Genomic DNA, 22482 nt, shown 5'->3' with positions numbered 1-22482 from the left:
TTAACATCGGATCCCGGAGAGGTGAGTAACAGTGGTTATGTTCCCTCATCTGGGGCTCCGATTATTATACTTGGTGGTCTGTAAAGACTCCTGAGTATAATAATAGTCCATGAGTGTGCAACTGTGGGGCATAATAGAGCTTGAAGGGGCCACTGTGGCCCCTGTAACCTCTTTTATGCCCTACAGTGGCCCCCCAGCAACCTCTATTATGCCCCACAGTCTATTGTGCCACTGTGGGGCATAATATAGGCTGCAGGGGCCGATGTGGGATATATAGGGGTTGGGTGCATAGAGAAGTGAGGAGTCAAAGATGTCTGTGTTACAAACTTTACAGAGTCAAGTCACAGCTGGAAGAAGTGGTCATGGCGGTCCAAAGGGAAGAAACGGGAAATGTGGGAAGACATCTCCTGTGAGTATTACTGCACAAAATATTACTGCATTGTATTTATTGTAATGTTACCGCTAGCACCCCCAACAGTCCCACCCCCTTCCCCGCTATCTTAGGCGAACGATCAAAAGATGAACAACATCCCGATCTTTTGATCGTCCGCCTCAGGCAGCAGAGAGGCTAGGTTCACCACTGAGTCTTCACCTAAAGCCCCTTGCAGGCAACCATATAAATGTTCGGTGTGCTATCTGGGTCTTTTCCCAGATAGAGCACTGATCCATTCATTTCTATGGAATTACACGGTGCCATATGGGGGCCAAAAGTCCAGGCTACAAAATATGGAACAGGTCCTATTCCTGTCCAATTTTGTAGCCGCGCTTCCATGGCTCCTATTCATTGAATAAAAGGGGTCACGGAAGCACAGCCGATGGATGAGTGGTGCATGGGTGAGGCACAGATGAATGTTCATTCACGGCTGGCAGTTACCATGTGGTCCTGTGTAATCTGGTTAAAGCTGAGGTCCCACGTTGCAGAAATGCAGCTTTTTTTTTGTTGCAGCTTCCTATATATTTCCCATTCCTATTGTAGCCATTCTTAACTTCAGCTCAAAAAACGCAGCAAAATCTGCAACAAAAAAAAGCTGCATTTTTTGTTGCAGATTTTGCTGGTTTCTTCAGCCACAACCAGGAGCGGCTACAAAAGGAATGGAAAATACAAAGGGAACTTTTATTCTCTTGCCTTCTGCTCAATCCACTCCTGGCTTTGTCTTAAAAAAAACGCAGCAATATCAGCAACAAAAAAAGCCGCGTTTCTGCAACATGGGGCCTAAGGCTGTGTTTTTTTTTGAGCCAAAGCCAGGAGCGGATTGAGCAGAAGGGAGAACGATAAGAACTTCCTATACATTTCCCATTCCTTTTCTAGTCATTCTTGGCTTTGGCTCAAAAAAAATGCAACAAAATCTGCAACAAAAAAAGCTGCATTTCCGCAATGTGGGGCCTAAAGGGGATCTCCAAATTTCTGTAAATAAAGGTTTACTATTGTATAATGAACAGTTCTGCAACTTTCTGTTTGCTGTCAGTAAATGAAGCTATCTTGCCTTTATTCAGAGCCAGAACTTTTCATTACACATATTAAATATTAAAATAATTTATAGTATATAATTAAAACTTAAATGCTAAATATATTGAAGCCTATCCAAGATGCTATTTTTGCCCTAGTCATACATTCTTATTGCTGTACGCATACCCACAAAATAGATGTCAGACGTGCTATGACCAGTCATGGGAACCCTCACATCCAACAAGTGTGGGCAAATTCACAAGCAGATAACTGTTTCACTGATGAGCAAAGTGAAAGCCTCTCTGTCATCTGTCTGTCCGCAAATACGTAACCACGTCTGTCTAAGGGCAGACTTTTAACGGCAATAAGAAGCTATGTAGAACATGGTTATGAACACTTTACATGATGTCAGCTCCATTTTACAAAAACTAACAATCTGCAGATTTCAGACAGAATTCGGATTGTCATGGAAAGAGTAAGTTAATACTGATAAGCAGTGGAAAGGTCAAGTTACCTGTGATGAGTGGAACTTTCTAGACTATCTCAGATACTATGAGAATCTCTTTCAATTATCCGTATAATCCAGGTGTTACTGTATCTGGCACTAAAGGGATAGGGATTATGAAGAATGCATTAGGAATTCACTTTAATAACATTTCAGACATCTGAATCTACTGATGCCACATCATGCCATGTATACTTGGCTTACTTTTTATTAATTTTCTGGTAAGGGCGGCGATTCTGACATTATAATTTCTATTATGTATGTCTGGTTGGATAGTCAGTCAATGAAAAACATCTAAAAAATATCAATCAACATTAAAGTCTAATCTCCATTAACCCCTCAATACCACCACCTCGTATGAGTATGTGTCTTTCTCTGGATCAACACTGTAAGCTTATAGGTTGAGTTTGATGGATGTTAATGTAAATGATCAGAAAGAAACTTTGTTGTAATCTATTCAGTCTCCCAATGTCTTAGGTTGTTAAAAGCCTAGACCAGGGGTAGGGAATAGAGATGAGCGAACACTAAAATGTTCGAGGTTCGAAATTCGATTCGAACAGCCGCTCAATGTTCGTGTGTTCGAACGGGTTTCGAACCCCATTATAGTCTATGGGGAACAGATACTCGTTAAGGGGGAAACCCAAATCCGTGTCTGGAGGGTCACCAAGTCCACTAAGACAACCCAGGAAATGATGCCAACACCTCTGGAATGACACTGGGACAGCAGGGGAAGCATGTCTGGGGGCATCTAACACACCAAAGACCCTCTATTACCCCAACATCACAGCCTAACAACTACACACTTTACACACTCAATACCACCTCTCTGACAGTAGAAAAACACCTTGAAACATGTGTATTTGGCACTTGCAGTGAGGAGAGCTTGTCACCAGCAGTGAATTTGGCCCTTGTAGTAAGTTGAGGTTGGCACCAACATTTGTTTTGAAAATCAGGGTGGATTGAGCCTCTAACCAGCAGAGTTGGGGCAAATTCATGGTGGAGGGAGCCTCTAAACACCCCAGTTTGGGCAAATTCATGGTGGAGGGAGCCTCTAAAAACCCCAGTTTGGACCAATTCATGGTGGAGGGAGCCTCTAAAAAACCCAGTTTGGACCAATTCATGGTGGAGGGAGCCTCTAAACAGCCCAGTTTGGACCAATTCATGGTGGAGAGAGCCTCTAAAAACCCCAGTTTGGACCAATTCATGGTGGAGGGAGCCTCTAAACAGCCCAGTTTGGACCAATTCATGGTGGAGGGAGCCTCTAAAAACCCCAGTTTGGACCAATTCATGGTGGAGGGAGCCTCTAAACAGCCCAGTTTGGACCAATTCATGGTGGAGGGAGCCTCTAAAAACCCCAGTTTGGACCAATTCATGGTGGAGGGAGCCTCTAAAAACCCCAATTTGGACCAATTCATGATGGAGGGAGCCTCTAAACAGCCCAGTTTGGGCAAATTCATGGTGGAGGGAGCCTCTAAAAACCCCAGTTTGGACCAATTCATGGTGGAGGGAGCCTCTAAAAACCCCAATTTGGACCAATTCATGATGGAGGGAGCCTCTAAACAGCCCAGTTTGGGCAAATTCATGGTGGAGGGAGCCTCTAAAAACCCCCAGTTTGGACCAATTCATGGTGGAGGGAGCCTCTAAACAGGCCAGTTTGGGCAAATTCATGGTGGAGGGAGCCTCTAAAAACCCCCAGTTTGGACCAATTCATGGTGGAGGGAGCCTCTAAAAAACCCAGTTTGGACCAATTCATGGTGGAGGGAGCCTCTAAACAGCCCAGTTTGGACCAATTCATGGTGGAGGGAGCCTCTAAAAACCCCAGTTTGGACCAATTCATGGTGGAGGGAGCCTCTAAACAGCCCAGTTTGGACCAATTCATGGTGGAGGGAGCCTCTAAAAACCCCAGTTTGGACCAATTCATGGTGGAGGGAGCCTCTAAACAGCCCAGTTTGGACCAATTCATGGTGGAGGGAGCCTCTAAAAACCCCAGTTTGGACCAATTCATGGTGGAGGGAGCCTCTAAAAACCCCAATTTGGACCAATTCATGATGGAGGGAGCCTCTAAACAGCCCAGTTTGGGCAAATTCATGGTGGAGGGAGCCTCTAAAAACCCCCAGTTTGGACCAATTCATGGTGGAGGGAGCCTCTAAAAACCCCAGTTTGGACCAATTCATGGTGGAGGGAGCCTCTAAACAGGCCAGTTTGGGCAAATTCATGGTGGAGGGAGCCTCTAAAAACCCCCAGTTTGGACCAATTCATGGTGGAGGGAGCCTCTAAAAACCCCAGTTTGGACCAATTCATGGTGGAGGGAGCCTCTAAACAGCTCAGTTTGGGCAAATTCATGGTGGAGGGAGCCTCTAAAAACCCCAGTTTGGACCAATTCATGGTGGAGGGAGCCTCTAAAAACCCCAGTTTGGACCAATTCATGGTGGAGGGAGCCTCTAAAAACCCCAGTTTGGACCAATTCATGGTGGAGGGAGCCTCTAAACAGCCCAGTTTGGGCAAATTCATGGTGGAGGGAGCCTCTAAAAACCCCCAGTTTGGACTAATTCATGGTGGAGGGAGCCTCTAAAAACCCCAGTTTGGACCAATTCATGGTGGAGGGAGCCTCTAAACAGCCCAGTTTGGGCAAATTCATGGTGGAGGGAGCCTCAAAAACCCCCAGTTTGGACCAATTCATGGTGGAGGGAGCCTCTAAAAACCCCAGTTTGGACCAATTCATGGTGGAGGGAGCCTCTAAACAGCCCAGTTTGGGCAAATTCATGATGGAGGGAGCCTCTAAACAGCCCAGTTTGGGCAAATTCATGGTGGAGGGAGCCTCTAAAAACCCCCAGTTTGGACCAATTCATGGTGGAGGGAGCCTCTAAAAACCCCAGTTTGGACCAATTCATGGTGGAGGGAGCCTCTAAACAGGCCAGTTTGGGCAAATTCATGGTGGAGGGAGCCTCTAAACAGGCCAGTTTGGGCAAATTCATGGTGGAGGGAGCCTCTAACCAGCCCAGTTTGGACCAATTCGTGGTGGAGGGAGCCTCTAAAAACCCCAGTTTGGACCAATTCATGGTGGAGGGAGCCTCTAAACAGCCCAGTTTGGGCAAATTCATGGTGGAGGGAGCCTCTAAAAACCCCCAGTTTGGACCAATTCATGGTGGAGGGAGCCTCTAAAAACCCCAGTTTGGACCAATTCATGGTGGAGGGAGCCTCTAAACAGCTCAGTTTGGGCAAATTCATGGTGGAGGGAGCCTCTAAAAACCCCAGTTTGGACCAATTCATGGTGGAGGGAGCCTCTAAAAACCCCAGTTTGGACCAATTCATGGTGGAGGGAGCCTCTAAAAACCCCAGTTTGGACCAATTCATGGTGGAGGGAGCCTCTAAACAGCCCAGTTTGGGCAAATTCATGGTGGAGGGAGCCTCTAAACAGCCCAGTTTGGGCAAATTCATGGTGGAGGGAGCCTCTAAACAGCCCAGTTTGGGCAAATTCATGGTGGAGGGAGCCTCTAAAAACCCCCAGTTTGGACCAATTCATGGTGGAGGGAGCCTCTAAAAACCCCAGTTTGGACCAATTCATGGTGGAGGGAGCCTCTAAACAGGCCAGTTTGGGCAAATTCATGGTGGAGGGAGCCTCTAAAAACCCCCAGTTTGGACCAATTCATGGTGGAGGGAGGCTCTAAAAACCCCAGTTTGGACCAATTCATGGTGGAGGGAACCTCTAAACAGCTCAGTTTGGGCAAATTCATGGTGGAGGGAGCCTCTAAAAACCCCAGTTTGGACCAATTCATGGAGGAGGGAGCCTCTAAAAACCCCAGTTTGGACCAATTCATGGTGGAGGGAGCCTCTAAAAACCCCAGTTTGGACCAATTCATGGTGGAGGGAGCCTCTAAACAGCCCAGTTTGGGCAAATTCATGGTGGAGGGAGCCTCTAAAAACCCCCAGTTTGGACCAATTCATGGTGGAAGGAGCCTCTAAAAACCCCAGTTTGGACCAATTCATGGTGGAGGGAGCCTCTAAACAGCTCAGTTTGGGCAAATTCATGGTGGAGGGAGCCTCTAAAAACCCCAGTTTGGACCAATTCATGGTGGAGGGAGCCTCTAAAAACCCCAGTTTGGACCAATTCATGGTGGAGGGAGCCTCTAAAAACCCCAGTTTGGACCAATTCATGGTGGAGGGAGCCTCTAAACAGCCCAGTTTGGGCAAATTCATGGTGGAGGGAGCCTCTAAAAACCCCCAGTTTGGACTAATTCATGGTGGAGGGAGCCTCTAAAAACCCCAGTTTGGACCAATTCATGGTGGAGGGAGCCTCTAAACAGCCCAGTTTGGGCAAATTCATGGTGGAGGGAGCCTCTAAAAACCCCCAGTTTGGACCAATTCATGGTGGAGGGAGCCTCTAAAAACCCCAGTTTGGACCAATTCATGGTGGAGGGAGCCTCTAAACAGGCCAGTTTGGGCAAATTCATGGTGGAGGGAGCCTCTAAAAACCCCCAGTTTGGACCAATTCATGGTGGAGGGAGCCTCTAAAAACCCCAGTTTGGACCAATTCATGGTGGAGGGAGCCTCTAAACAGCTCAGTTTGGGCAAATTCATGGTGGAGGGAGCCTCTAAAAACCCCAGTTTGGACCAATTCATGGTGGAGGGAGCCTCTAAAAACCCCAGTTTGGACCAATTCATGGTGGAGGGAGCCTCTAAAAACCCCAGTTTGGACCAATTCATGGTGGAGGGAGCCTCTAAACAGCCCAGTTTGGGCAAATTCATGGTGTAGGGAGCCTCTAAAAACCCCCAGTTTGGACTAATTCATGGTGGAGGGAGCCTCTAAAAACCCCAGTTTGGACCAATTCATGGTGGAGGGAGCCTCTAAACAGCCCAGTTTGGGCAAATTCATGGTGGAGGGAGCCTCTAAAAACCCCCAGTTTGGACCAATTCATGGTGGAGGGAGCCTCTAAAAACCCCAGTTTGGACCAATTCATGGTGGAGGGAGCCTCTAAACAGCCTAGTTTGGGCAAATTCATGGTGGAGGGAGCCTCTAAAAACCCCCAGTTTGGACCAATTCATGGTGGAGGGAGCCTCTAAAAACCCCAGTTTGGACCAATTCATGGTGGAGGGAGCCTCTAAACAGCCCAGTTTGGGCAAATTCATGGTGGAGGGAGCCTCTAAACAGCCCAGTTTGGGCAAATTCATGGTGGAGGGAGCCTCTAAAAACCCCAGTTTGGACCAATTCATGGTGGAGGGAGCCTCTAAAAACCCCAGTTTGGACCAATTCATGGTGGAGGGAGCCTCTAAACAGCCCAGTTTGGGCAAATTCATGGTGGAGGGAGCCTCTAAAAACCCCCAGTTTGGACCAATTCATGGTGGAGGGAGCCTCTAAAAACCCCAGTTTGGACCAATTCATGGTGGAGGGAGCCTCTAAACAGCTCAGTTTGGGCAAATTCATGGTGGAGGGAGCCTCTAAAAACCCCAGTTTGGACCAATTCATGGTGGAGGGAGCCTCTAAAAACCCCAGTTTGGACCAATTCATGGTGGAGGGAGCCTCTAAAAACCCCAGTTTGGACCAATTCATGGTGGAGGGAGCCTCTAAACAGCCCAGTTTGGGCAAATTCATGGTGGAGGGAGCCTCTAAACAGCCCAGTTTGGGCAAATTCATGGTGGAGGGAGCCTCTAAACAGCCCAGTTTGGGCAAATTCATGGTGGAGGGAGCCTCTAAAAACCCCCAGTTTGGACCAATTCATGGTGGAGGGAGCCTCTAAAAACCCCAGTTTGGACCAATTCATGGTGGAGGGAGCCTCTAAACAGGCCAGTTTGGGCAAATTCATGGTGGAGGGAGCCTCTAAAAACCCCCAGTTTGGACCAATTCATGGTGGAGGGAGCCTCTAAAAACCCCAGTTTGGACCAATTCATGGTGGAGGGAGCCTCTAAACAGCTCAGTTTGGGCAAATTCATGGTGGAGGGAGCCTCTAAAAACCCCAGTTTGGACCAATTCATGGTGGAGGGAGCCTCTAAAAACCCCAGTTTGGACCAATTCATGGTGGAGGGAGCCTCTAAAAACCCCAGTTTGGACCAATTCATGGTGGAGGGAGCCTCTAAACAGCCCAGTTTGGGCAAATTCATGGTGGAGGGAGCCTCTAAAAACCCCCAGTTTGGACCAATTCATGGTGGAAGGAGCCTCTAAAAACCCCAGTTTGGACCAATTCATGGTGGAGGGAGCCTCTAAACAGCTCAGTTTGGGCAAATTCATGGTGGAGGGAGCCTCTAAAAACCCCAGTTTGGACCAATTCATGGTGGAGGGAGCCTCTAAAAACCCCAGTTTGGACCAATTCATGGTGGAGGGAGCCTCTAAAAACCCCAGTTTGGACCAATTCATGGTGGAGGGAGCCTCTAAACAGCCCAGTTTGGGCAAATTCATGGTGGAGGGAGCCTCTAAAAACCCCCAGTTTGGACTAATTCATGGTGGAGGGAGCCTCTAAAAACCCCAGTTTGGACCAATTCATGGTGGAGGGAGCCTCTAAACAGGCCAGTTTGGGCAAATTCATGGTGGAGGGAGCCTCTAAAAACCCCCAGTTTGGACCAATTCATGGTGGAGGGAGCCTCTAAAAACCCCAGTTTGGACCAATTCATGGTGGAGGGAGCCTCTAAACAGGCCAGTTTGGGCAAATTCATGGTGGAGGGAGCCTCTAAAAACCCCCAGTTTGGACCAATTCATGGTGGAGGGAGCCTCTAAAAACCCCAGTTTGGACCAATTCATGGTGGAGGGAGCCTCTAAACAGCTCAGTTTGGGCAAATTCATGGTGGAGGGAGCCTCTAAAAACCCCAGTTTGGACCAATTCATGGTGGAGGGAGCCTCTAAAGACCCCAGTTTGGACCAATTCATGGTGGAGGGAGCCTCTAAAAACCCCAGTTTGGACCAATTCATGGTGGAGGGAGCCTCTAAACAGCCCAGTTTGGGCAAATTCATGGTGGAGGGAGCCTCTAAAAACCCCCAGTTTGGACTAATTCATGGTGGAGGGAGCCTCTAAAACCCCCAGTTTGGACCAATTCATGGTGGAGGGAGCCTCTAAACAGGCCAGTTTGGGCAAATTCATGGTGGAGGGAGCCTCTAAAAACCCCCAGTTTGGACCAATTCATGGTGGAGGGAGCCTCTAAAAACCCCAGTTTGGACCAATTCATGGTGGAGGGAGCCTCTAAACAGCCTAGTTTGGGCAAATTCATGGTGGAGGGAGCCTCTAAAAACCCCCAGTTTGGACCAATTCATGGTGGAGGGAGCCTCTAAACAGCCCAGTTTGGGCAAATTCATGGTGGAGGGAGCCTCTAAACAGCCCAGTTTGGGCAAATTCATGGTGGAGGGAGCCTCTAAAAACCCCAGTTTGGACCAATTCATGGTGGAGGGAGCCTCTAAAAACCCCAGTTTGGACCAATTCATGGTGGAGGGAGCCTCTAAACAGCCCAGTTTGGACCAATTCATGGTGGAGGGAGCCTCTAAAAACCCCAGTTTGGACCAATTCATGGTGGAGGGAGCTTCTAAACAGCCCAGTTTGGGCAAATTCATGGTGGAGGGAGCCTCTAAAAACCCCAGTTTGGACCAATTCATGGTGGAGGGAGCCTCTAAAAACCCCAGTTTGGACCAATTCATGGTGGAGGGAGCCTCTAAAAACCCCAGTTTGGACCAATTCATGATGGAGGGAGCCTCTAAACAGCCCAGTTTGGACCAATTCATGGTGGAGAGAGCCTCTAAAAACCCCAGTTTGGACCAATTCATGGTGGAGGGAGCCTCTAAACAGGCCAGTTTGGGCAAATTCATGGTGGAGGGAGCCTCTAAACAGGCCAGTTTGGGCAAATTCATGGTGGAGGGAGCCTCTAACCAGCCCAGTTTGGACCAATTCATGGTGGAGGGAGCCTCTAAAAACCCCAGTTTGGACCAATTCATGGTGGAGGGAGCCTCTAAACAGCCCAGTTTGGGCAAATTCATGGTGGAGGGAGCCTCTAAAAACCCCCAGTTTGGACCAATTCATGGTGGAGGGAGCCTCTAAAAACCCCAGTTTGGACCAATTCATGGTGGAGGGAGCCTCTAAACAGCTCAGTTTGGGCAAATTCATGGTGGAGGGAGCCTCTAAAAACCCCAGTTTGGACCAATTCATGGTGGAGGGAGCCTCTAAAAACCCCAGTTTGGACCAATTCATGGTGGAGGGAGCCTCTAAAAACCCCAGTTTGGACCAATTCATGGTGGAGGGAGCCTCTAAACAGCCCAGTTTGGGCAAATTCATGGTGGAGGAAGCCTCTAAACAGCCCAGTTTGGGCAAATTCATGGTGGAGGGAGCCTCTAAACAGCCCAGTTTGGGCAAATTCATGGTGGAGGGAGCCTCTAAACAGCCTAATTTGGGCAAATTCATGGTGGAGGGAGCCTCTAAAAACCCCCAGTTTGGACCAATTCATGGTGGAGGGAGCCTCTAAAAACCCCAGTTTGGACCAATTCATGGTGGAGGGAGCCTCTAAACAGCCCAGTTTGGGCAAATTCATGGTGGAGGGAGCCTCTAAACAGCCCAGTTTGGGCAAATTCATGGTGGAGGGAGCCTCTAAAAACCCCAGTTTGGACCAATTCATGGTGGAGGGAGCCTCTAAAAACCCCAGTTTGGACCAATTCATGGTGGAGGGAGCCTCTAAACAGCCCAGTTTGGACCAATTCATGGTGGAGGGAGCCTCTAAAAACCCCAGTTTGGACCAATTCATGGTGGAGGGAGCCTCTAAACAGCCCAGTTTGGGCAAATTCATGGTGGAGGGAGCCTCTAAAAACCCCAGTTTGGACCAATTCATGGTGGAGGGAGCCTCTAAAAACCCCAGTTTGGACCAATTCATGGTGGAGGGAGCCTCTAAAAACCCCAGTTTGGACCAATTCATGATGGAGGGAGCCTCTAAACAGCCCAGTTTGGACCAATTCATGGTGGAGAGAGCCTCTAAAAACCCCAGTTTGGACCAATTCATGGTGGAGGGAGCCTCTAAACAGGCCAGTTTGGGCAAATTCATGGTGGAGGGAGCCTCTAAACAGGCCAGTTTGGGCAAATTCATGGTGGAGGGAGCCTCTAACCAGCCCAGTTTGGACCAATTCATGGTGGAGGGAGCCTCTAAAAACCCCAGTTTGGACCAATTCATGGTGGAGGGAGCCTCTAAACAGCCCAGTTTGGGCAAATTCATGGTGGAGGGAGCCTCTAAAAACCCCCAGTTTGGACCAATTCATGGTGGAGGGAGCCTCTAAAAACCCCAGTTTGGACCAATTCATGGTGGAGGGAGCCTCTAAACAGCTCAGTTTGGGCAAATTCATGGTGGAGGGAGCCTCTAAAAACCCCAGTTTGGACCAATTCATGGTGGAGGGAGCCTCTAAAAACCCCAGTTTGGACCAATTCATGGTGGAGGGAGCCTCTAAACAGCCCAGTTTGGGCAAATTCATGGTGGAGGGAGCCTCTAAAAACCCCCAGTTTGGACCAATTCATGGTGGAGGGAGCCTCTAAAAACCCCAGTTTGGACCAATTCATGGTGGAGGGAGCCTCTAAACAGCTCAGTTTGGGCAAATTCATGGTGGAGGGAGCCTCTAAAAACCCCAGTTTGGACCAATTCATGGTGGAGGGAGCCTCTAAAAACCCCAGTTTGGACCAATTCATGGTGGAGGGAGCCTCTAAAAACCCCAGTTTGGACCAATTCATGGTGGAGGGAGCCTCTAAACAGCCCAGTTTGGGCAAATTCATGGTGGAGGGAGCCTCTAAACAGCCCAGTTTGGGCAAATTCATGGTGGAGGGAGCCTCTAAACAGCCCAGTTTGGGCAAATTCATGGTGGAGGGAGCCTCTAAACAGCCTAATTTGGGCAAATTCATGGTGGAGGGAGCCTCTAAAAACCCCCAGTTTGGACCAATTCATGGTGGAGGGAGCCTCTAAAAACCCCAGTTTGGACCAATTCATGGTGGAGGGAGCCTCTAAACAGCCCAGTTTGGGCAAATTCATGGTGGAGGGAGCCTCTAAAAACCCCCAGTTTGGACTAATTCATGGTGGAGGGAGCCTCTAAAAACCCCAGTTTGGACCAATTCATGGTGGAGGGAGCCTCTAAACAGGCCAGTTTGGGCAAATTCATGGTGGAGGGAGCCTCTAAAAACCCCCAGTTTGGACCAATTCATGGTGGAGGGAGCCTCTAAAAACCCCAGTTTGGACCAATTCATGGTGGAGGGAGCCTCTAAACAGCCCAGTTTGGGCAAATTCATGGTGGAGGGAGCCTCTAAAAACCCCAGTTTGGACCAATTCATGGTGGAGGGAGCCTCTAAAAACCCCAGTTTGGACCAATTCATGGTGGAGGGAGCCTCTAAAAACCCCAGTTTGGACCAATTCATGATGGAGGGAGCCTCTAAACAGCCCAGTTTGGACCAATTCATGGTGGAGAGAGCCTCTAAAAACCCCAGTTTGGACCAATTCATGGTGGAGGGAGCCTCTAAACAGGCCAGTTTGGGCAAATTCATGGTGGAGGGAGCCTCTAAACAGGCCAGTTTGGGCAAATTCATGGTGGAGGGAGCCTCTAACCAGCCCAGTTTGGACCAATTCATGGTGGAGGGAGCCTCTAAAAACCCCAGTTTGGACCAATTCATGGTGGAGGGAGCCTCTAAACAGCCCAGTTTGGGCAAATTCATGGTGGAGGGAGCCTCTAAAAACCCCCAGTTTGGACCAATTCATGGTGGAGGGAGCCTCTAAAAACCCCAGTTTGGACCAATTCATGGTGGAGGGAGCCTCTAAACAGCTCAGTTTGGGCAAATTCATGGTGGAGGGAGCCTCTAAAAACCCCAGTTTGGACCAATTCATGGTGGAGGGAGCCTCTAAAAACCCCAGTTTGGACCAATTCATGGTGGAGGGAGCCTCTAAAAACCCCAGTTTGGACCAATTCTTGGTGGAGGGAGCCTCTAAACAGCCCAGTTTGGGCAAATTCATGGTGGAGGGAGCCTCTAAACAGCCCAGTTTGGGCAAATTCATGGTGGAGGGAGCCTCTAAAAACCCCCAGTTTGGACCAATTCATGGTGGAGGGAGCCTCTAAAAACCCCAGTTTGGACCAATTCATGGTGGAGGGAGCCTCTAAACAGCCCAGTTTGGGCAAATTCATGGTGGAGGGAGCCTCTAAACAGCCCAGTTTGGGCAAATTCATGGTGGAGGGAGCCTCTAAAAACCCCAGTTTGGACCAATTCATGGTGGAGGGAGCCTCTAAAAACCCCAGTTTGGACCAATTCATGGTGGAGGGAGCCTCTAAACAGCCCAGTTTGGGCAAATTCATGGTGGAGGGAGCCTCTAAACAGGCCAGTTTGGGCAAATTCATGGTGGAGGGAGCCTCTAACCAGCCCAGTTTGGACCAATTCATGGTGGAGGGAGCCTCTAAAAACCCCAGTTTGGACCAATTCATGGTGGAGGGAGCCTCTAAACAGCCCAGTTTGGGCAAATTCATGGTGGAGGGAGCCTCTAAAAACCCCCAGTTTGGACCAATTCATGGTGGAGGGAGCCTCTAAAAACCCCAGTTTGGACCAATTCATGGTGGAGGGAGCCTCTAAACAGCTCAGTTTGGGCAAATTCATGGTGGAGGGAGCCTCTAAAAACCCCAGTTTGGACCAATTCATGGTGGAGGGAGCCTCTAAAAACCCCAGTTTGGACCAATTCATGGTGGAGGGAGCCTCTAAAAACCCCAGTTTGGACCAATTCATGGTGGAGGGAGCCTCTAAACAGCCCAGTTTGGGCAAATTCATGGTGGAGGGAGCCTCTAAAAACCCCCAGTTTGGACCAATTCATGGTGGAGGGAGCCTCTAAAAACCCCAGTTTGGACCAATTCATGGTGGAGGGAGCCTCTAAACAGCCCAGTTTGGGCAAATTCATGGTGGAGGGAGCCTCTAAAAACCCCCAGTTTGGACCAATTCATGGTGGAGGGAGCCTCTAAAACCCCCAGTTTGGACCAATTCATGGTGGAGGGAGCCTCTAAAAACCCCAGTTTGGACCAATTCATGGTGGAGGGAGCCTCTAAAAACCCCAGTTTGGACCAATTCATGATGGAGGGAGCCTCTAAACAGCCCAGTTTGGACCAATTCATGGTGGAGAGAGCCTCTAAAAACCCCAGTTTGGACCAATTCATGGTGGAGGGAGCCTCTAAACAGGCCAGTTTGGGCAAATTCGTGGTGGAGGGAGCCTCTAAACAGGCCAGTTTGGGCAAATTCATGGTGGAGGGAGCCTCTAACCAGCCCAGTTTGGACCAATTCATGGTGGAGGGAGCCTCTAAACAGCCCAGTTTGGACCAATTCATGGTGGAGGGAGCCTCTAAAAACCCCAGTTTGGACCAATTCATGGTGGAGGGAGCCGCTAAACAGCCCAGTTTGGACCAATTCATGGTGGAGGGAGCCTCTAACCAGCAGAGTTGGTGGAAATCAGGGTGGAGGGAGCCTCTAACCAGCAGAGTTGTGGGAAAGCAGGGTGGAGGGAGCCTCTAACCAGCAGAGTTGGGGGAAATCAGGGTGGAGGGAGCCTAGTATTAGCAGAATTGTGCAACGCTTATGGTGGATGAGTATGAGGATGCGGAGGAATTGGAGAGGTTGAGTACAGACATGGAGTTTCATGTTGGGGTGCTTTACACAGGTGGGCCCAAAAATGAAGGCTCTATCCAGTGGTGGTTCATTTTTATCAAAGTGAGCCGGTCGGCACTCTCAGCTGACAGACGGGTGCGCTTGTCAGTGATGATGCCACCGGCTGCACTGAACACCCTCTCAGATAGGACGCTGGCGGCAGGACAGGACAGCACCTCCAAGGCATACAGGGCAAGTTCAAGCCACAGGTCCAACTTCGACACCCAATACGTGTAGGGCGCAGAGGGGTCGGAGAGGACAGGGCTGTGGTCGGAAAGGTATTCCCGCAACATGCGCCTATACTTCTCACGCCTGGTGACACTAGGACCCTCCGTGGCGGCACTTTGGCGAGGGGGTGCCATCAAGGTGTCCCAGACCTTAGACAGTGTGCCCCTCGTTTGTGTGGACCGGTGAGAACTTGGTTGCCTACTGGAGGAACTGCCCTCCCTGCCGCCAACGTCACATGCTGGAAACATCTCCATCATATTCTGCACCAATTGCCTGTGGCAAGCATTGATGCGATTGGCCCTCCCCTCTACCGGAATAAAAGACGAGATGTTGTTTTTATACCGGGGGTCAAGGATAGCAAAGATCCAGTACTGGTTGTCCTCCATGATTTTGACAATACGCTTGTCGGTTGTAAAGCACCCCAACATGAACTCAGCCATGTCTGCCACAGTGTTAGTTGGCATGACTCCTCTGGCCCCACCGGAAAGTTCAATCTCCATTTCCTCCTCATCCTCCATGTCTACCCATCCGCGCTGCAACAATGGGACGATTCGAAGTTGCCCGGAAGCCTCCTGTATCACCATCACATCATCGGACAACTCTTCTTCCTCCTCCTCCTCCTCCTCCTCCTCCTCCATTAAACGCAGTGAAGCGGACAGATGTGTGGACCTACTCTCCAGCTGTGACGGATCGGATGCTATCCCTAACTCCTCTGTGTGATCTGAGTTATCCCTGATGTCAATCAGGGATTCTCTCAGAACACACAAGAGCGGGATTGTAAGGCTCACCATCGCATCCTCAGAGCTCACCCTCCTTGTGGACTCCTCAAACACCCGTAGGATGTCACAAAGGTCTCTCATCCATGGCCACTCATGGATGAGAAACTGAGGCAGCTGACTTTGTGGCACCCTAGGGTTTTGTAGCTGGTATTCCATCAAAGGTCTCTGCTGCTCAACCACTCTATTCAACATCTGAAACGTTGAGTTCCAGCGTGTGGGGACGTCGCACAAAAGCCGCTGTTGTGGCACATGCAGGCGTTGCTGGAGAGATTTTAAGCTAGCAGCGGCTACTGTCGACTTGCGAAAGTGGGCGCACATGCGCCGCACTTTCACCAGTAGCTCTGGAACATTGGGGTAGCTCTTTAGGAAACGTTGCACCACTAGGTTGAAGACGTGGGCCAGGCATGGAACATGTTGGAGTCCGGCAAGCTCCAGAGCTGCTACCAGGTTCCGGCCGTTATCACAAACGACCATGCCTGGGCCCAGGTGCAGCGGCTCAAACCATATTGCCGTCTCATCGAGGAGGGCATCCCTCACCTCGGAGGCAGTGTGCTGTCTGTCCCCCAAGCTGATCAGCTTCAGCACAGCCTGCTGACGTCTACCAACGCCAGTGCTGCAACGTTTCCAACTCGTAGCTGGGGTCAATCTAACAGCGGAGGAGGAGGCGGTGGCGGAGGAGGAGGCGGTGGCGGAGGAGGAGGCGGTAGAGGAGGAGGAGGAGGGGGGTGTTCTTCTCGTGTCCCTGCCAGGAATGTTAGGCGGGGAGACGAGGTACACCGGGCCAGTTTGGGAAGCAGTCCCAGCCTCAACTACATTCACCCAGTGTGCCGTCAGTGAAATGTAGCGTCCCTGTCCGCATGCACTTGTCCACGCGTCGGTGGTCAAGTGGACCTTTGTGCAAAGCGCGGAACTAAGGGCCCGCCTAATGTTGAGTGACACGTGCTGGTGCAAGGCGGGGACGGCACACCGGGAGAAGTAGTGACGGCTAGGGACGGCATAGCGAGGTGCCGCAGTTGCCATCAGGTCCAGGAAGGCGGGAGTTTCAACAAGCCGGAACGCCAACATCTCCTGGGCCAGCAGTTTAGCGATGTTGGCGTTCAAGGCTTGCGCGTGTGGGTGGTTAGCAGTGTATTTCTGCCGCCGCTCCAATGTCTGAGAGATGGTGGGTTGTTGTAAAGAAGCGCCTGATGGTGCCTTTGATGGTGCAGGAGAAGGAGATAAGACAGGAACAGGGGAGGATGAGGGAGAAGTCAACAAAGTGGCGGAGGCAGATGAAGTGGTGTCCTGGCTCGTCCTCTGGAGTGCATCGCCAGCACAGTCAGCAGTGGCAGTGGCAGAGGCAGTGGCAGAGGCAGTGGCAGTGGCGTGAACGGCAGGCGGCCTTTGTCCTGCCGTTGCTGCCTGCCACTGATTCCAGTGCTTGGATTCCAAATGACGGCGCATTGAAGTGGTGGACAGGTTGCTCTTCTCAGAGCCCCTAATCAATTTCGAGAGGCAAATTGTGCAGACAACACTATATCTGTCCTCGGCGCATTCCTTGAAAAAACTCCACACCTTCGAGAAACGTGCCCTCGAGGTGGGAGTTTTTCGGGGCTGGGTACGAACTGGAACATCTTGGGAGATTCCGGGTGTGGCCTGGCTTCGCCTAAGCTGCTGACCTCTGCCTCTGCCTCTAGCTACCCTTTTTGGTGCTGCACTTGCCTCAACATCCACACTACTTTCCCCGCTTGACATCCCCCCTGTCCAGGTCGGGTCAGTGTCCTCATCATCCACCACTTCCTCTTCCAACTCCTGTCTCATCTCCTCCTCCCGCACAATGCGCCGGTCAACTGGATGCCCTGACGGCAACTGCGTCACATCATCGTCGATGAGGGTGGGTTGCTGGTCATCCACCACCAAATCGAACGGAGATGGAGGAGACTCTAGTGTTTGAGCATCTGGACACAGATGCTCCTCTGTTAGGTTCGTGGAATCGTGACGTGGAGAGGCAGGTTGAGGGACAATGAAAGGAGCGGAGAACAGCTCTGGGGAGCAGGGACAGTTGGGGTTATTGTTCTGTGAAGCTTGGGAATTTTGGGAGGAAGGAGGACAAGACTGTTGGGTAATAGGAGGAGAGGAGGCAGAGTCTGACTGGCTGCTGGACAATGTGCTGTAAGCGTTCTCTGACAGCCATTGCAAGACCTGTTCCTGGTTCTCGGGCCTACTAAGGTTTGTACCCTGCAGTTTAGTTAATGTGGCAAGCAACCCTGGCACTGTGGAGTGGCGCAATGCTTGCTGCCCCACAGGAGTAGGCACGGGACGCCCTGTGGCTTCACTGCTACCTTGCTCCCCAGAACCATTCCCCCGACCTCGCCCACGGCCTCGTCCACGTCCCTTTCCGGGAGCCTTGCGCATTTTGAATTCCCAGTTAGAAATTGGCACTATATACCAGTAGCAAAAATTGTGGGTGCACGTAACCCCAATATATTCTTTGAATTCCCAGTCAGACAATGGCACTATATACCAGTAGTAAAAATTGTGGGTGCACGTAACCCCAATATATTCTTTGAATTCCCAGTCAGACAATGGCACTGTATACCAGTAGTAAAAATTGTGGGTGCACGTAACCCCAATATATTCTTTGAATTCCCAGTCAGACAATGGCACTATATACCAGTAGCAAGAAATGAGGGTATTTATAACCCCAATATATTCTTTGAATTCCCAGTCAGACAATGGCACTGTATACCAGTAGTAAAAATTGTGGGTGCACGTAACCCCAATATATTCTTTGAATTACCAGTCAGAAACTGGCACTATATGGCAGTAGCAAGAAATGAGGGTATTTGTAACCCCAATATATTCTTTGAATTCCCAGTCAGAAACTGGCACTGTATACCAGTAGTAAAAATTGTGGGTGCACGTAACCCCAATATATTCTTTGAATTACCAGTCAGAAACTGGCACTATATGGCAGTAGCAAGAAATGAGGGTATTTGTAACCCCAATATATTCTTTGAATTCCCAGTCAGAAACTGGCACTGTATACCAGTAGTAAAAATTGTGGGTGCACGTAACCCCAATATATTCTTTGAATTCCCAGTCAGACAATGGCACTAGATACCAGTAGCAAGAAATGAGGGTATTTATAACCCCAATATATTCTTTGAATTCCCAGTCAGACAATGGCACTGTATACCAATAGTAAAAATTGTGGATGCACGTAACCCCAATATATTCTTTGAATTACCAGTCAGAAACTGGCACTATATGGCAGTAGCAAGAAATGAGGGTATTTGTAACCCCAATATATTCTTTGAATTCCCAGTCAGAAACTGGCACTGTATACCAGTAGTAAAAATTGTGGGTGCACGTAACCCCAATATATTCTTTGAATTCCCAGTCAGACAATGGCACTATATACCAGTAGCAAAAATTGTGGGTGTATATAGCCCCAATTCTATTGCTAGGGGACTTGCAGGGTATTTCTGAGGTGAAGGTGGGGGGGCACACCGTTGGAACGGTGATTTGGGGTGTATATATGGGGTATACGGGAATACACTGTCAGTGTGTTCCATTCAGGATCCTGGGAAAGCTGGGTTGCGGCGATTGAGCCCGTCAGTGCCACGTTACACTGACAAGCTTCTCCCTGGAATTGAAGTTATATGTAAGCCCAATATATTCTTTGAATTCCCAGTGAGACAATGGCACTATATGGCAGTAGCAAAAATAGTGGGTGTATATAGCCCCAATTCTATTGCTAGGGGACTTGCAGGGTATTTCTGGGGTGAAGGTGGGGGGGCACACCGTTGGAACGGGTATCGGGGGTATATATCGGGTATACGGGAATACACTGACAGTGTATTCCATTCAGGATCCTGGGAAAGCTGGGTTGCGGCGATTGAGCCCGTCAGTGCCACGTTACACTGACAAGCTTCTCCCTGGAATTTAGCTCTTACAAGAGCTGTTGTGGTTGTCTTCTCCTTCCTATCCTAGCCTGTCCCTGCCTACCCAGAATCTAAGCCCTAGCTAGCTGGACGGAAACCTCCGTCCTCGGTGAATTGCAAGCTCAGAATGACGCGAACCTGGGCGGCGCTGTTCTTTTAAATTAGAGGTCACATGTTTTCGGCAGCCAATGGGTTTTGCCTACTTTTCTCAACGTCACCGGTGTCGTAGTTCCTGTCCCACCTACCCTGCGCTGTTATTGGAGCAAAAAAGGCGCCAGGGAAGGTGGGAGGGGAATCGAGTAATGGCGCACTTTACCACGCGGTGTTCGATTCGATTCGATTCGAACATGCCGAACAGCCTAATATCCGATCGAACATGAGTTCGATAGAACACTGTTCGCTCATCTCTAGTAGGGAACCTTCGGCTCTCCAGACGGAAACTTGTCAGATCGGAACCGGCCATGAGTGCCGGTGAGCGTTTTATGTTCTCCGCGGCGAAACCGTTTTTTTTAAACCAGACACAAAGTCCTGCATGTCCGAATCTGTGTCTGGTTAAAAAAAAAAAAATGGTTTCGCCACAGAGACCAGAAGGCGCTCACGGCCGGACACTTTTCAAACTCATTCAAATGAATGGGCTTAAAAAATAACTGCAGGTTTCCATTTCCTGCCCAGTTTCGGGCAGGAAACGGAAACCTGCAGAACAGAGACCGGGCGCAGATGTGAACGAGCTGTTACTATGGATTGAGATGTGGGGTGTTTTAGTCTCACAGAGTTATACTTAGTGGAAAACCTATAACAGGATGTATATGGCACACGATGAGCACTACACACCATTTACCTTCATTTATTAGTTCTGTCTGTGCAGTTTCCAGCACATTGCTCTGTACAATACAATTTGAAACAATCCAGTTCCTTTTTTGAGGTGACCATTATACATCTACTGACAGATACACATCCCACAGAATACATACACAATCATTTAGCCTATGTTATAATTTAATGACATCACAATTTTATCAATGTGAACAAGAACAAACTGTACACAGCAGCATCTTTATTGCATTGTCCACATTAAAACAAAATACAAACACTTTTTTTTTTTAGAAACTATCAGGACCTTTGTTTATTAGGTGGGGTGGAGAATAGCTACAAAGTATATCTCTTATTCTGAAGGATCCACAGATAGGTGCATTCCATGTATATCCCATTTATTGAAAGAGAACCTATCATGTCCTGCCATGCCACATCATGACTTTGAGATATATATACCTACAGGATAGTGCGACCATGCACAATCCCTCTTCAGTTTCAAAAGTATCATCGCCCAATTCACATTACATTTGGTAGCGGTATTGGTAGCTAAAAGTAATGGTGACAATATCTTTGGAACTGGGCAAGCTAGACAAAAAATAATATCAGCAGGGGATTGAGCACAGAGATGACAGGCAATGGATATATAATACACAAAAAGTCATGAGGGCACGACAGGTCTTTAAAACTACATTGTGTTTTATCTCTGTTTCCCTGCAGAAATGCTGCGGAATTCTTCAACAGATTATAACTGATTGAGTAAACCAGAAAAATCCCAATAACTATGGGAAAATAACAGTCCTAAAATAACCCTCCAAATAAACCTCACCCAATAAAGTACAACAAAATCACAAAAATATATAACACATCTTTATTAATGTTAAAATCGGACTACACTATTAAAAAGAATCACCAGAGGAAAGCCGGGGGAGCAAAACACATGTTGGGGTCTGAGTTTGGAGATCACAGTGGACACAGTTCTTTCTTTTGGCATGGGTTGGTAACATTTTTTTTTTTGTGCCTATGGACCTAGGACTTTGTGTTTTATTTGCATGGTGTCTGGCTACATTTCACTTTCCAACCTTTTTGTATTGTGGAGTTAGTACTTGAGCTTATGTGACTTTTTGAAAAGATGGTTGCCCTGACTTTCCCCTTTATTTGATGAATTGTAAGAGTCGTATAAGCTCAGATACAAATTTTTGTATTAACTTGCAATGTGTTATTTATTTTTGGATTTTGATGTAGTTTAATGGGTGACATTTGTATGTTTAGATGATCAATAGAGGTCTTAGCAGTGGAAAGCCATGTGATCAACTTATGAGCAGGGGACTCTTCTAACAAGAGTGGACAACCTATTAAGTCTTATGTTTTCATTTTATTCTCAATTAAGACATCTTATTAAAGTGACCTGTGTTTGGTCCCTTACTATTTGATTACCTGATTTTACTTACAGCTGCAGGATCAGATTTTAGACCTGGTGAGCATGTAGTAGTCTAAAATATTTAGAATTGCTTATGTAAAGATGATAAACATATACTGGTCAGTTAACCAATTCACCTCTGTTAGATACTATGGTGAGAATTTAGCGAAACTGTCACGCTAGATTTCTGGGCTAAGGTCATTTTCGCCACAAAATGTGCCACCTTGTGAATTTTTCCACTTCTTTGCCACTTTTGATAAAAGTGGGTGGAGGCGAATCTAAAATTTAATATAATTTGCACCAGTTATAGCTAAAATCTACACCAATTTTTGACAGGCACAGATTTCATTTCTGGCCCCTGGGAACTCCCACGATGCATCAGTATTATTAATAAATGTCCCCCTATAAGTCTGAAGATATTTTCTTATAGGTGAGAGTACATTAGAACATACAGACCATTCTATATTTGAGGTTCACTTTTTTAGAAAAATATCTCTTTATGCTCCTGTAAAAAATAGGAGATGTATGGTGACATAGTATAGGCCCTGTATGGCAGCCCTATTACAAGTCTTACACTGCTCACTGCTAGCAGATGAGAACAATCTCTATATTTGCAGGTGCTCTGAACTATATACTTATTTGCTCTATAAAGTGTGTAGTATTTGGGGGCATTCACACGGAGTAAAGTGGCGCTGATTCTGCCACGATAACTTGTGGCAGAATCAGCGCTGATAAAAAGACTCTCAATTGATTTCAATGGGT

The sequence above is a fragment of the Leptodactylus fuscus genome, chromosome 1, assembly GCF_031893055.1.
Source record: "Leptodactylus fuscus isolate aLepFus1 chromosome 1, aLepFus1.hap2, whole genome shotgun sequence".
In the NCBI taxonomy this organism is placed as follows: domain Eukaryota; kingdom Metazoa; phylum Chordata; class Amphibia; order Anura; family Leptodactylidae; genus Leptodactylus; species Leptodactylus fuscus.
Note: the sequence above shows the minus strand (reverse complement) of the source record.